Genomic DNA, 7,698 nt, shown 5'->3' with positions numbered 1-7,698 from the left:
CTCGACGTTTACCCTTTGCCGAACGTGATATAGTAAATGAGCAGATAGACGAGTGGTTAAAAAATGGAATTATAGAACCATGTTCTTCACCCTATGCTAGTCAAGTTGTCGTAGTTCGTAAGAAAGATGGAAAACATAGAGTCTGTATAGATTATAGAAAATTAAATCGTAAATTAGTTAAAGACCATTATCCACTACCATTAATTGATGACATTTTAGATCGTCTTCAAAATGCTAAAATTTTCAGTACTCTCGATTTGCGTAACGGATTTTTTCATGTGCCGGTAAAAGAAAAAAGTCGTTGTTACACCAGTTTCGTCACAAATACAGGTCAATTTCAATTCCGTTATATGCCATTCGGTTTAAGTTCATGTCCTCCTGTCTTTATGCGATACATAAATGCCGTTTTTCGTGATCTTATTGCAAAAGGCATTGTCCTCCCGTATATGGATGACATCGTCATTCCCGCAAATAATGAATCTGAGGCTCTCGAACGCCTTAACACTGTTTTAAAAGTAGCTCGCGATTATGGACTAGATATAAACTTTAAAAAATGTCAATTTTTGTATAGTCAGTTTGAATTTTTGGGTCACGTAGTAGAACACGGCAAATTGCTCCCTTCACCCTCCAAAACTAAAGCCGTTCTTAATTATCCTGAGTTAAAAAATGCAAAAGACATACAACGTTTTCTAGGTCTTACGGGATACTTTAGAAAATTTATTCCCTCATATTCTACTATAGTAAAACCACTTAGTGATCTTCTTCGTAAGGACAGCCCCTTTCTATTTCAAGCTCAGCAAAAAACTGCGTTTTTACGCTTAAAACAGTTACTTTCTGATAAACCCGTTTTAACTATTTTTAATCATGGCAGTCCCATTGAAATTCATACAGACGTGTCAATTGATGGCTTGGGGGCAGTCCTACTACAAAAATCCAAAGATGATAACAAATTCCATCCAGTGTATTATATGTCCAAGAAAACGTCTGACAGCGAAAGAAAATACACCAGCTATGAACTGGAGGTACTCGCCATTGTAGAAGCTCTTAAAAAATTCCGAATTTACATCCTCGGATCACACTTTAAAATTATCACTGACTGTAATGCATTCGTCAAAACGTTAAATAAAAAAGAAATGAATTCCTGCATTTCGCGATGGGCATTATACCTTCAGGATTTTGACTACGAAATAGAGCATCGAACCGGTTCAAAGATGACTCATGTCGACGCTCTTAGACGAAGCCCATGCTGCATGATCATTCAAGACTGTGTCAATCTTCAAATTTTCAAAGCTCAACAGACAGATGAGCATATTACAGCTATAAAAGCATTACTTCAAAATGCATCTTACGAGAACTACATAGTCAAGAACAACATTTTATATAAGAACTTAGACGGAATCGATTTATTTGTCGTACCTGATGATATGCAGGCCAACATTATTAAATCCTGTCATGAACGAGGCCATTTTGCAGTAAAACGCACGCAGGAAATGTTAAACAAAGAATTCTTTATTCCGAACTTGAAAGAGAAAATTGAACGATGCATACGCAACTGTGTAACATGCATTCTAAATAACAGAAAACGTGGCAAATTAGATGGCACTTTGCATCCACTTGACAAAGACGATACTCCCTTTCATACATACCATATTGATCATTTGGGTCCTCTTCCCAGCACTTCTAAGAAATATAAGCATATTCTGGCAATCATCGATTCCTTTACGAAGTTTGTGTGGCTTTACCCGACCAAGTCCACCGACACCGCTGAAGTTCTCAATAAGCTCGAATGCCAAAGATCAGTTTTTGGTAATCCTTCAAGGATTATTACGGACAGAGGTACCGCTTTCACATCTACGTCATTCAAAGAATATTGTGAACATCAGCATATCACCCATATTGCTATTACAGCTGGACTTCCTAGATCAAACGGTCAGGTAGAAAGACTTAATTCTACTATCATATCTGTACTCTCCAAGCTATCCATAGAAAACCCTGAGAAATGGTATAGCCATGTTGTTTCCGTTCAGCAAATTATTAATTCTACATTTCAACGAAGTATCAATTCTACTCCATTCGAAATTCTGTTTGGAACTAAAATGAAATCTGAGCATGATATAAAAATCCTCGAAATCGTCAACGAAGAGATCCAGTCTGCATTTCTCCAACAGCGTGATGAGCTCCGTAAAGATGCAAAGCAACAAATCCTCAAAATCCAAGAAGAAAATCGCCTTACCTACAATCTGCGTAGGAAACATGCTCAAAAATTTCAATTGAATGATCTCGTCGCAATCAAGCGCACTCAATTTGGACCTGGTCTGAAATTGAAACAAAAATTTCTCGGACCATATAAATTGATCAAAATTAAAGCAAACGACACATACGATGTTGAAAAGTGTGATTTCTTCGATGGATCATCAAAAACTTCAACTTGTGCAGAATATATGAAACCATGGTCCAGCAATATAGAACATATAACTTGAATTGTGTTTCAAAAGAAAACACTGAACACTACTTAAAGAGAAAGAGAACTATTTTCCTTCTTTTTGTGTGTGTATATTTGGACGATATAGACTTTGATTTTTTTTTCTCTGTTTATTTTGTGTTATTGTATTTCTATATGCTGAATACTAATATTATTTTTATTTTTAGTTAGTTATTCGATATTTCCAGTGCACGCTACTGTATTGCTATATACTTATGCTGTCACGGATGGTATGATTATTTTATTTGTTTTATCTTGTGAATATTTCAATTTTACATATTATTATTTTCCTGTATTTGCTGTTTGTTTTATATATTTACTTCAATGTACTGTATACCATAAGGCGAGGTCGCCTATCCTGTCATGATGGCCGATGTGGGAAGCGCTGACAGATCTCGTATCCCGTATGGCGCCATGTTGCGTCACGTCATTAATCACGTGATGCTTTTCCGCTATTATTGGCAGACGAGAGTTGGGCAGTGAGACTGAAAGACGTGCAGCTCACGCTCATGTATCTTTTATATTCTATGTAGTAATGTTTTATCTTTTCTTCTTTAATCTTAATAAATATATTTCTCATATTAATGCTGGTCGTTGCCTTTTCCCACATAATAGACAAAAAAAAAAAAAAAACAATTTAAACTTGTATCATTCAATAACATTCGCGACGTTTTTACTTTATAGTAAAGTGCTAATAGCTTTGGTGACCAATGATTTTACTGTCAAATTAATAATTTTAAAAAAGCAATGTCAATCGATTTTGATTAACTATATCGTATCGCAACAGAAGGAAGTACTGTTTTAAATTAATTTGCGTAATAAATATGGAGTTTTCTTACCGATTACTTATGCTTGCAATTCGCGATTATCGTTGGGGTTAAGGCCATATTACAGGAAGAGGAATTTTTTGAAGGATTCACAAAATGAAAAGAAATGCACTCGGCTCTTGATCAGTGACACTCTTCTTCTGTGTTTCATAGTATTCAACATTTAATGAGTCATAACGCGCACAAAAAGTTAATTCAATAATAAATATTACAATATGGTAAGGTAAAATAAATAATTTTTAAAAAATCTGCAATTCGAAAACGCTTTGACTTTAATATACCCGTATCAATACTTAAAATCACCGTCCTTGATAAAATTTAAGAAATTCCGACATTTTTAAACATATTTATAAGAATAGTCTTTCTTTGATTGGACTAATTTCTCCAGAATGCACTATAGTTTTATTCATTTATTTTTTACATTATTGGCTCGATACAGAAGGGAAACTAAGGTATAGAAAAAGAATAAGTACTCTGAAAACCTTTGCCAAAGATTGTAAATTACAATTAATTTTTTCTCTTATTTAGATATTTTGCTTAGAAAAAAAAATTCGTATTTATGAACTTAATAATCGTAAAGTGGTAAATATATTGATTGTATGTGCAATCCTTCAAAAAAAGCAATGAGCTGGATGGATGAATTTTCGTTGCAATCTTCGCACGAGAATCTTTGATCTCTATCTCTTTTTCTACACCATCTGTCTATGGGAAGAGGTTTGTGAACGTGGCCCACAGTCAATCAATTTGATTAACTATATCGTGTCGCAACAGAAGGAAGTAATGTTTTAAATTAATTTGCATAATAAATATGGAATGTTCTTACCAATGTTTGCAAATTGCGATCATCGTTGGGGTTAAGGCCATATTACAGTTTTATGTAGCAGCACCTTTCAACAATGGAGAACGGAAGAGAGCAGGCTATCATCGTTGCCGTATTAAAGGGCAGTGAGATTTCAAATAAATTAAAAATTGAAAAAAAATTGATACATTTATTAAGAATATAGAACTCAGTCATAGCTGAGAAAATGTTGAGCGAGCGTTTTTATCTCGAAAATGGAGATTGGTGGGAAGCAGACAATCATTGATGATATATCTAGAATCATACGCTTTCATGAAAATTAAAATTTGTCAAGAACAAGGGACTTTTCTTTTATGTTGCGTATTACTTTAACTATTTTCTATCTGTACAGTAAAAATATCAAAGTTAAAAAAAAATAACATTTAAATTCCACAACTAGGTTTTCTATAATTTTATCTTCTGCTGTTTCGAAATATAATTTTTCTCTTTTTCGAATTTGTTTTTTAGGAAAATGTTCTGAAAGAAAATGTTCTGCTTTTGTTTCATCTATAAACGAGTAAAACTTTTTTCTTAAATTTTGGAAAGCCCAGTCGAGAAGAATTGTTTTTATTTGAAATAGTTTTTTGATTATACTAATTTTGGACAATATTGTAAACCATATTATTTACCTTTTGCACTCTGAAAAGTAATTCGTTGCATAATTATTCACCTAATACAAAGATTGAAAAATAAAAATACATAATTGTTTTAAGTTGAATTCTCTCGCTTAATTAATTAGCAACTCCTTACTGCTCAACAGCTATTTTTAACAATCAAAATTAAATAAATAAATAAAACTTCAAAATGATGCACCATCTTGAGTGGCGAGTGAGAATCACCATTCGAGTGCAAAGAGTTAAACATAAAATAAATGTTATATCTTGTATTGAATCAATAGACTTTTAGCTTCGGATACCGCTGTATTATTGTTACTTACATCAATAAATATTTCTAGGGAATTACAAGTTTGTTCAAACTGTATATACACTTTTAAAAACATCTTGTTTGGTTTCCTAATGAGTGTCACATAATGGTTTAAGAGTAATGTTTAAACGTTTTTTAAAATTTCCAGTCTTTTTGTAGATGCAGAAAATAAGCAACATAAACGTTGCAATATAAAAAAATAAATAATTAAAAATAAAGTAAAATTAACAAAAAAAATTACAATATATACAGTTGCAAGCCGTATCACAAATTAATAAATTAAAATAGTATGAAAGGCAAGGCACATAAATTGCATGATTTACAATTACAACAATTATTTTAGTTTGTGCACTTTTATATTTCTCTTCCATGTTGCTACCGTTGTCAAGTGTTGGTCCACTACAATCCATAATATCTAAATCGCTTACTTAATTTTTTCAATAGAGCTTTTGCTAGTCATTCTCCAGTCACATCAATTACTTCAATAAACTCAATAAATGACTCATTTATACTTAATCTTTTCTCGTCAAAATTTACTTACCTAATAAAGACTGAAGTTTGTTTTTTATGGGAAATATCAGAAGTAGAATCCATTTGGATATTGTAATACGTGGTCACCTTTATATCGTCTTTAATTTTGTTAAAACTTCATTTCCTAACGCAGGAATAATTTGTTCTTACGACCATGCCCAATTCTATTTTTGGAATTTTTTATTCTATTCATATGATCTATAGCACAGAATCGTATTTACTTAATAATTCTATTAAATTCAAAAAATTTCCATTATTAAGCATTCCAATTACTCCACGGTTTCCTGGAAGTGGAAGGTTATTACTTATTAAAAGTAGAAACACATCTACAATTCTTTGAAATAGTAATTTAAGTCGTTCCGTTTACTTATTTATATTAGCTTGATATTTTTAATCAAAAATTGAACATAAATTTAATCGTTTCAGTAATTCTTTCCAAGTAATAAATGAATTAAGTGAAAAATAGAACTTGAATTACAAATAACAACTTTCTCTAACTATTATGGCCATCTATATGTAGATATTTTCATTTCCTCTAAAAAATAATGTAAAGCAAAAACTAATTAGTGAATCTTGCATTTTTTAATCAACCAGCTATGAAGCTATATTTTGCACCATTGGCACTTTTGTTTTAAATAGTAAGTAGTGGAATATGGTCTACCTTCAGCATTGTTAGCAAAAACTCATTTGTGTTGTATAGGTCTGTTTTCAACACAAAACATTTTAAACTTATCAGTTATAATGCTTGTGCGTAAACCTGGATCACTTATATACACTTGATCACATTTGTTATTGTCAATTTTGCCATTATTCATATGTGGTTTTCCAAAGATTTCCACAATTTCTACACTTTTATTGCAACATTGTATCATTCGTGCAGAACTTTCTTCGTCAGTTGAATCTTGAATTCTAACTTCTGAAATCGAAGCAATTTCATTGCCAGAATTACTTCATGGACAAGAAAACCCATCTACTCGTGACTTTTTGAAATTTGGCTCTTTTTTTTTAACAGCTATATATATATATATATATATTTTTTTTATGAAACTGAGTTTTTACACCCAGAGGGATACTTCTTCCTTGGCATGAACATGATTAAATCTAAAAATATTAAACACTTTAGAGCAGAGGCGGCGGTAGCAGGGGGGCAAGGGAGGCAATTGCCCCCTGTCGGCAGCCTCTTGCCCCCCCCCCTCCCCATCGGCCAGAGATTGCGAGTTTTGTCGGCAAAAGTCTTCACCACTTCAGGATGATTGTAGAGAGTTGCGCATCATCGAACATGATTATTTAAAAACCACCTTAAAGTTAATATATTGTAAACTTTCCAAATATACAAATGATGGTTAAAGCGATTTGACTATATTTCGCAAAATAATCAACAGGGTGCTAGTTAAATGAGAGGACGTATTTTGCAAACAATTTTTGATAAACCTAACTAAGAACTGAATGCAATTGAGACCTTAAGTTCGCAGATTTTCAGGCATCTGATTCAACTATCGATCATTCAGCTTATAATATGCACTACTTTTGAAATACAAGCGACAAGGTAACAAGTGAATGATATCGGCAAGGTTATAAACTCATTTTGCGGACAAGTTTTGGTCGGTCGTCTATGAACTCAATGCGGTGATAGTTGGTGTATGTCTGTAGTATGATGTATTTCAAATATTCGATTAAAATGTCGCTCAACGAGCTTATAATTTGTCCGACAAAGTGAAAAAAATATTTGCATTCCGCTGATAATTTTTGGACGGCCGACTATGAATTGAATGCAATGAATGTTGAGCACTATATCTACAGATACCTGATTCAAATGTCGTTCATCAAACTTTTAATTTGCACTACTTTTGGCAATAAAACCGACACGGCGACATGTGAACAATATATCACATTTTACCGAACATTTTTAATCTGTCGACTAAGAATTCAATGCAAGAGATGTCGACGATGTTAAGTCCTCACATTTTTAGTCATCTGATTTAAATGCCGTTCATTCAATTTATGATTTGTAATTTAGTAGAATAATCAATAAACTGGCAAATGAATAAGTTATCGCATTTTTCCCTACTAATTTTTATCTTTCGGCTAAGATGTTA

Source organism: Argiope bruennichi, chromosome 11 (assembly GCF_947563725.1).
Source record: "Argiope bruennichi chromosome 11, qqArgBrue1.1, whole genome shotgun sequence".
Taxonomy (NCBI): Eukaryota; Metazoa; Arthropoda; class Arachnida; order Araneae; family Araneidae; genus Argiope; species Argiope bruennichi.
Note: the sequence above shows the minus strand (reverse complement) of the source record.